The sequence below is a fragment of the Rutidosis leptorrhynchoides genome, chromosome 3, assembly GCF_046630445.1.
Source record: "Rutidosis leptorrhynchoides isolate AG116_Rl617_1_P2 chromosome 3, CSIRO_AGI_Rlap_v1, whole genome shotgun sequence".
In the NCBI taxonomy this organism is placed as follows: domain Eukaryota; kingdom Viridiplantae; phylum Streptophyta; class Magnoliopsida; order Asterales; family Asteraceae; genus Rutidosis; species Rutidosis leptorrhynchoides.
Window position 1 is genome coordinate 162,573,348 of NC_092335.1, and position 9,866 is coordinate 162,583,213.

Sequence of the window (9,866 nt, forward strand, 5' to 3'; positions counted from 1 at the left end):
AAGGAATTGTAAAGTTATTTTTCGGTAATAACAACGCGAAAGGAGCTAGTACAGATACGTGTTAAACGTTTACTCAGGTTCCAAGAGTTTTTCAGGTGGATAACTATATGCGTAAATTTTCTTCCGTAGATGAAGTGAGGTTGGTTCATCCTCCCGATTGAGGTGTTTTCAAGAATCACGAAAGGTTTGAGCGCAGATTGTAATCGTCAAGATACAAATGAGGTTTAAGATGAGAATCAAGTGGCAAACTTGAAGAATTGTTTAGTTTTATATGTTAAAATCAATATTTTAATTCATTTTAATTGTCCACTGTTGGTAGTCCTCAGTTGATTAGTCCACAGTTAGCTAGGAACAGTTAGCTAGGATTTTGTTAGCGTGAATTCCTAATAAAATTTCTCATAGTTAATTTGTTTGTTTCTAACAAATTTTATTCCGTAAAATGTTTTCTTCATTATGCCACTTGTTGGATTCTGATAGGTAAAAAATCCAAATATGAAATTTGAATGAAAATGGTTATTCTGTGGTGAACGGATTCATATATCTGTGGATGTAAGTAGGATAGGAAATGACTGTTGAATCAGATTTGAAGAATGTACAGTGTAACTTATTAATGTGAAATCTTAAATATTCCCCGAGTATTACCTACCCGTTAAAATATTTTCATCATTAACAGTTTATACGAAAGAATTTTTAATTACAATCTTTATGAAAAACATATATACATATATATTTTCTTCGGATGTAATCATGGATTTAATGAGTTAATATGATATTAATCTCATTTGATTTTTGATTTGAGCTAGAATAAGTAATCTCTAAAACTATTAGGAACCACCTATTCTTCGCAGAATATTAATGAAGTTATGGATCAATACTTCATCGTTAATTATTAGGATCCACATATTCTTCGCAGAATATTAATGAAGTTATGGTTCAATACTTCATTGTTAATTGCTGTTGGTACTCCTTGGTATCCATGGTGCGTATGATGTTGATGTTCGTGGGACAGATTATGAAATTTAGGCTTGAGATGTGGATGTTGTTGTTGGTGGTACTGTTGATGTTGCTGAAGCTGGTACATTTTGCACCCTATTTTTCCAGGCTTCAACTCGTGTGTGAAGCTCGTTGACTTCTTCTATTATTCCAGGATGATTGCCGGTCGAAATGAGCGGATGAATAAGGTTTAGAATTTTAGATAGAATATAATCATGGTGAGATATTTGGGTAATGAGAGTGAAAATGGTGTTTCTAATAGGTTCACCGATAAGTGCTTCAGGTTCATTGCCAAGAGGTGAATTCGGTTGGTGTAAAGGATCGCCTTCTCCTTGTCTCCAATGATTGAGTAGACTACAAACCCATCAGATGAATTGGGGATGGCTGATTGATTGATTCATTCTGGTGACGCTGCTTTCGGAGCTGGAGTGGGACTCCATATCGGAATCCGAGGGACTTGAACTAGTTGTGAGTTCCATTGCGTACGAGTGAATAAAGGATTTTTTTTTTTCGATATGAAATGATTTTCGGATATCGGATCATATTCTAATTACATAGAATACCTATACATAGTACAGAAGATTTCTGTAGATTACGAAGGGAAATAAGGAAACGTGTCAGATAAAGTCTACAGTAACAGATACGCTAAGACATGAATTAGCAGATATGCTAAGATATGAATTTTGTCTATACACTATCTATGCAATGAATGCAGTAAGACGCATTTAGACTAAAGATGGTAAGCAGATAATTTTGACAAGAATGATAAGCAAAACTTTTGACATGCGGACCAGGTTCAAGTCCAGACTTATTAATATAACCTAAAAACTACTAGGTCGAAGTCCAGACTTCACTAATGCATCCTAACAACTCCTAGTTAGACACACTAATGTTGACCTGGTTCGCTAAGACCACCACTCTGATGCCAACTGCAACTCCCCGTCCTAATCTATCCGGACGAAGTCCATATTGATTATAAACGATTCATAATAGTTGATTACATCGCGAGGTACTTGACCTCTAAATGATACATTTTACAAACATTGCATTCGTTTTTAAAAGATAAACTTTCATTACATCGAAAGTTGACAGGTATGCATACCATTTCATAATATTCAATCTATAAATGACCAAATCCGTCATTTACTTAATAATAATCTCTAATGAACTTCAACGACTCGAATGCAACGTCTTTTGAAATATGTCATGAATGACTCCAAGTAATATCCTTAAAATGAGCTAACTGTGACGACCCGAAAATTTCTGACCAAATTTAAACTTTAATCTTTATATTATTCTGACACGATAAGCAAAGTTTGTTAAGTTAAATCTCAAGAATTTTAAACTGTGTTCATACATTCATTATAACCTCGACCAAATTCCGACGATTCACGAACCGTTATATATAAATAGATATGTATATGTATATATATATTATAACTTGAGAATATTAATAAAGTATTAAACGTATAATACTTTACACGAACGTATTTGTTTCAATATGATTTTTGACGAAATTAAAAAAAATATATTAAATGATTGAATTATCAGAAACATTGAATTATGATTACAAGTCTCTGTTGAGAGGTCCACTATGATTTGAGAAAATCTATTCCTCTTAACGATATTCAGAATAATTTGTAAAGCTATTTATAAATAAAAACAAAAAGTGTCATTTACGAAAGTTAGACAAAAGTTAGTGGAGAATTGGTTTCCATAATATTCTATTAATCTATTTTCAAACGTACAAAGACGTTTTCAGTTTAAAAAGAACTTTATTATTAAAACGTATATAACTTTTATAAATATCTAGAATCACTTTTGACAACTCATTACTTAACCAGTATAATAAATATAATGATATTTATATTTTATTTCATTAAATATATATAACGATTTAAATTAATATTATATATATTTATACGCGTATTATACATACATAGTTTTTATACTTTTACTATACTTTAACTTTACCTTGACTTTACTTTTACTTTACTTTAACTTTAATAATTCACTTTAATAATTCATACTTTAATAATTTACTTTAATAATTCATACTTTAATAATTCATACTTTAATAATTCATACTTTAATAATTCACTTTAATAATTCATACTTTAATAATTCACTTTAATAATTCATACTTTAATAATTCACTTTAATAATTCACTTTAATAATTCATACTTTACTAATTCACTTTAATAATTCATACTTAAATAATTCACTTTAATAATTCACTTTAATAATTTATACTTTAATAATTCACTTTAATAATTCAAAAATCTATTATAAATAGAATTCAATAGGTTTCATTATTTCATAGAAACTTGAAAATATATTTTTCTAAACTCTCTCAATCAATTTATATATATATATATATATATATATATATATATATATATATATATATATATATATATATATATATATATATATATATATATATATATATATATATATATATATATATATATATATATATATATATATATATATATATTGCTCTGTATTATTTCAAGATATTATTAGTATACATAAAATATTACGACGGAGTGCTGTCCGAGTGATTTCAAAATAGTTTTTTTGAATGAGTCGAAGCTAAGGAAATTATGGGTTATAGCTATGGAGGTGATGGGTATGGTTCATGGGTATGCTCGTGAGGTCAATCTAGTGTTTATCATCTCCGTTGCGTCTATGTACTTTCCTGCAATATTGAATCTCAATATTGATACGTTCATGAATCCGAGGCCAACCTTGCACTTGTTAAATGACGTTATATGTATTTTTACTACGAAATACAGTATGGTGAGTTTCATTTGCTCCCTTTTATATATATTTTTGGGACTGAGAATACATGCGCTGTTTTTATAAATGTTTTACGAAATAGGCACAAGTACTAAAACTAATTCTACGTGGGTTTAAACCAGAAATATACCCTTAGCTTGGTAACATTAAACTACTTGTCTATGTACGGTAGGCGCGAATCCTAAAGATAGATCTATTGGGCCTGACAAACCCCATCCTCACTATGGGATGTTTTAGTACTTCGAGGTTATTTTAAACACACCTGATCTGGTGTACTTCAGAGGGTAAAACATGAACGTTAAGGCTTGTTACCGGGTGCCTACAACTTATAGAATACTTTTATACACTTGCGAGTGTATATATATTTATAAACGGAAATCTTGTGGTCTATTAATATATTGAAATGATTGTTATGATAAACCTATGAACTCACCAACCTTTTGGTTGACACTTTAAAGCATGTTTATTCTCAGGTATTAAAGAAATCTTCCGCTGTGCATTAGCTCATTTTAAAGATATTACTTGGAGTCATTCATGGCATATTTTGAAAGACGTTGCATTCGAGTCATTGAGTTCATCAAGATTATTATTAAGTCAATTATAGTTGGATGTATTATGAAATGGTGTGCATGCCGTCAACTTTCGTTGTAAAGAAAGTTTGTCTTTTAAAAACGAATGCAATGTTTGTAAAATGTATCATATAGAGGTCAAATACCTCGCGATGTAATCAACTATTGTGAATCGTTTATAATGTATATGAACGGGTCATTTCAGTTGGTATCAGAGCGGTGGTCTTAGCGTCGTTAGAATGCATTAGTGAGCCTGGACTTCGACCGTGTCTGCATGTCAAAAGTTTTGCTTATCATTTTTGTCGGAAATTGCCTGCTTATCATTCTTAGTCTAGACACGTCTTACTGCATTGATTGCATGAATAGTGTATAGACAAAATTCATATCTTAGCGTATCTGCTAATCCATATCTTAGCGTATCTGTTACGGTAAACTTTGCCTGACATATTCCGTAAATTCCTCCGTAATCTACGAAACCTTTTGCTCTATATAATTAGAATACCACCCGATAGCCGAAAAATCATTTCATATCGAAAAATTCTTTATTCAATCGTACGAAATGGAATTCATCATTAGTTTAAGTCCCTCGAATTCCGAAATAGAATCCCACTCAAGTTCCGAAAGCAGTGTGACAGGAATGGATCAACCAATTAGTCATCATCTATTCTGGATGAATTGGGGATGGGTTCGTAGCCTCCTTAATCATTGGAGACAAGAAGAAGGTGATCCCTTCCATCCACCACATTGCCCTCTTGGCGAAGAACCTGAAGCACTTACCGGCGAACCTATCCAAAACACCATTTTCTCTCTTATTTCTAGAGTATCTCGTCACGATTACATACTACACCAAATTCTAGATTTTATTTATCCGCTCGTCCGAACCGACAATCACCCCGGTGTAATAGAAGAAGTCAACGAGCTTCGCGCTCGGGTAGTGGCTTTGGAGAATATGGTGCAAAGGTTACAAACACCAGCAGCAGCATAAACAGTACCACCATCAGCAACACCAACAGTACCATCACCACCACCAACAACAACATCCACATCCCACACCGCAACATCACAATATGTATCTCAAACATCAACGTCATACGCCCTGTAAATATCCAGGAATATCAACAACAACAAACGATGAAGTATTAATTCATAAACTTCATTGAAGAGATATCTCTGCGGCAGTTATGTAATCTCCAAAATCTTAGAGATTATTTAATTCTGACCGTAAATCGGATGAGTGAACGGAGATGGTAGAGTAGAAACTTTGATCGAAAATGGTGTACGATTTACAAGCTAGAATTGTTTTACCAACAGCATCAACAGGACCGTAGCATCATCAACACAGTCAGTGCTGTCAGTATCGTCAGAATCAACAGCACCTGTAACATCACAAACTCTGTCAGTTCAAGAATCATTGTGGACATCATTATGAATCAACAACAAATATATTGTATCAACGAGTTATGAAGTATTAACTCATTTCCAATCGAAAGATTTATATGTATATTTTATATGTATAAATTTTTAAACCATAATAAATCTTCCCGTACTAAGCTATTATGTGTGAATCTTAACTACTCAGTTAATTCATATTACAAATATGAAATGATGTACGTCCTTCATCCGCAACTTAACCATCGTTAATTACAATCTCTGTCTCAATTCAATAAAAATTCAATTCATAATAAATCAAGTGTATTATTCGAATATATGTTTGATTTTACACTTTCATCATCGATGTACTCGAAACTTTTCAAATAACATCATTCGTACCTTGCGAAGTTCACAAGAATTTCACGAAAACCAACAAATAACAAAGTAATGATTCATAATTTCAATATTATTGAAGAAATACTTATGCAATTTATAAAGTTTTAGGGATTACTCAATTCTAGTTCCAACCATAAAACAAATGAGTTTAATTTAATATTAACTCATTAAATCTATATTACATCTAAAGAAAATATACACATATATTTTCATAAAGACTGTAATAAACTTCTTTTGTACAAAATATTAATTGTGAAAATTTTTTTACGGGTAGGTAATACCCGAGAGATATATAAATTCACAATTAATATATTACATTTTTCGAAACTGATTCAGCAATCATCAACTATACTCCCTACTTTCACAACAATATTCATTCTTTCATATAAATCAAAAGAATCATACTCATTCAAATTCAATTACATATTCTGATTTTGAAATCGCATAATTCAATTCGAAATATAACCAATATCATCACTCTTAGATTCCTATATCTTTCAAAGCTATACTTTGACTTTAAAACTGTATTACAACATCATATGTATTAACGATTACAATATGTGCTCAAACCCTTCGAAATTCCTGAAGACACTTCAACTAAGGAACAATCGAGATGATGATCCAACCACATGTTACCCACAGTGATACACCTAAAAAACTCTCAAAACCCAAGTCATAGTTCGACACGTATCCGTGTTAGACCCTTTGGCATTTACTAGCTAAAATAACTTTTCAATTCCGTTTCAAAATAGACAGTTTTGTCACAGCTCCAGCAAGTCAACTTCGACTTCTCAATCAAAACAGTCTTATTATAACCTCGATAGATACGTGGCCCTTTCGCCAACGTTACCGGGGAATCATTTATATTCACCACATTAGCAATAAACTTACCAACAACTTCACTGATCTTTCACTTTCCAAAAAAAAAAAAAAAAAAAATCATTATAAATATCGAAACCCTATCATATACTCATTCTTACCTTATAACAAGAATTGCCATACCAATTGTTGAGAATCAGCAATCAGTATTTTGAAACCTCGCAGCATGTCTACATCAACAATTACATATACACACAACGTCTACCTCCAAGACTTACATTCTTTGAATGAGAAATTTCTGAAAAACACCCAAAACTGCGAACCAGTTCTCGAAATTTTAAAAATGCTGATGAAGCAGCAAAAACTGTAAACGACCTTAACAGTAAAAAGTTGGATGATAAAGGATAGTATATTGGCAAAGCTCAGAAAAAGAGAAGCCTTGGAACTGAAAACGGATTGAGCAAAGTATGAAGGAGGCTGTGGACAAATCACAAAGGCTGAACCTGCCTTCAAAGAATCCAAATGATTCAGTACTTGCTGAAGTCATTAACGAATACCTTGCTCCTGACTCTAAACCCCTGCGGACAATATCCTTCATCATCCTCTGATATTAGACATTCTAAGATATCATCGTATCTTTCATTATAAATATCATCCATACTTCTGAAGATATTTTTATAATTATTCTTATCTGAAATCATTTACCTCTTCGCGCTATCTGTATTATATCATAAAAGAAACTATTTTGGTTTCTAAATTCTGAAACATTCGAGTTTAAAATAGGAATATTCTTGAAGAAGTGTTGGGAGCTGAAGCATGAGTTAGTATAATATAATGACACTTGATCAACGTGATTATATTACAGTAATTCATGCTGAGTTTCTAAATGGAACATGATGATTCACAGATCATAACGTCATCATGTGCTATGTTACACGACTCTTGTATTCTATTTAATCTCTAAAATATCAAGAATATATTTTCTTGATTATTCGGTCTTTTCAGGGTATTCTGGTAAATTAACAAATCAAGATCGTGCTATTACCATTTTCTTCTTAGAACATTAACTATGTTCATTCTGAAATTCATATCTGCGAATACTGGACCATTACAAACGTTGCTTAATCGCAAGAAGAAGAAACGAAATGACAAAACTCCAAAATAGAAATTGGAGTATAAATCGCAGCAAATAGAAGGGAGCATTAACTATGGATGTCAATGATTATAGAAGACAAAAGCAGGGGCTTTGAAATATAGGGAAGATATAAAACCCAACATCCACCCAAAAATTATAAACCGTATATATCGATGCATATAGCAATATAAAGACACGGAAGAACTAAAAACACTATAAAACCGAGAGTATAGTAGAAATAAATAGATTCTTCCGGAGGCAGATGAAAAAGAAGAATGACAGATATGAAAGTGAGGAGTATATCGAGAATCAGTACTGGATGAAGCATATTGACAAATACTTTAAAATATGAGTTGAGGGAGAAAGAATAGAAGGTGTGAGTTGTAAGGAAACGAAGGAGGTGGATTTATAGTGAAATACCTGACAGAGAAATCAAGATGGATTATCGTATTAATTCGAAGAGGATCATAATTTCCTTAATCGCCGAATAATCAAATCCAACATAGATTACAAAGATTTTCTTTAAATTCGGAGATCAATTGTGATGACGTCAAAAGATACGACGAATCACTATTATCTTATTTCATTCATTTACGATAACTTCACTCACACGCTTCGAGTATCGAATTATTTTATCCATTCTTCTTGAACATGATAAAACTCTATAATCGTTATAATAACATTCTCATTGTTAGTCATGACGACCTCTATCAAATTTCGAGGACGAAATTTCTTTAACGGGTAGGTACTGTGACGACCCGAAAATTTCCGACCAAATTTAAACTTTAATCTTTATATTATTCTGACACGATAAGCAAAGTTTGTTAAGTTAAATCTCAAGAATTTTAAACTGTGTTCATACATTCATTATAACCTCGACCAAATTCTGACGATTCACGAACCGTTATATATAAATAGATATGTATATGTATATATATATTATAACTTGAGAATATTAATAAAGTATTAAACGTATAATACTTTACACGAACATATTTGTTTCAATATGATTTTCGACGAAATTAAAAAAAATATATTAAATGATTGAATTATCAGAAATATTGAATTATGATTACAAGTTTCTGTTGAGAGGTCCACTATGATTTGAGAAAATCTATTCCTCTTAACGATATTCAGAATAATTTGTAAAGCTATTTATAAATAAAAACAAAAAGTGTCATTTACGAAAGTTAGACAAAAGTTAGTGGAGAATTGGTTTCCATAATATTCTATTAATCTATTTTCAAACGTACAAAGACGTTTTCAGTTTAAAAAGAACTTTATTATTAAAACGTATATAACTTTTATAAATATCTAGAATCACTTTTGACAACTCATTACTTAACCAGTATAATAAATATAATGATATTTATATTTTATTTCATTAAATATATATAACGATTTAAATTAATATTATATATATTTATACTCGTATTATACATACATAGTTTTTATACTTTTACTATACTTTAACTTTACCTTGACTTTACTTTTACTTTACTTTAACTTTAATAATTCACTTTAATAATTCATACTTTAATAATTCACTTTAATAATTCATACTTTAATAATTCATACTTTAATAATTCATACTTTAATAATTCACTTTAATAATTCATACTTTAATAATTCACTTTAATAATTCATACTTTAATAATTCACTTTAATAATTCATACTTTAATAATTCACTTTAATAATTCATACTTTAATAATTCACTTTAATAATTCATACTTAAATAATTCACTTTAATAATTCATATTTTAATAATTCACTTT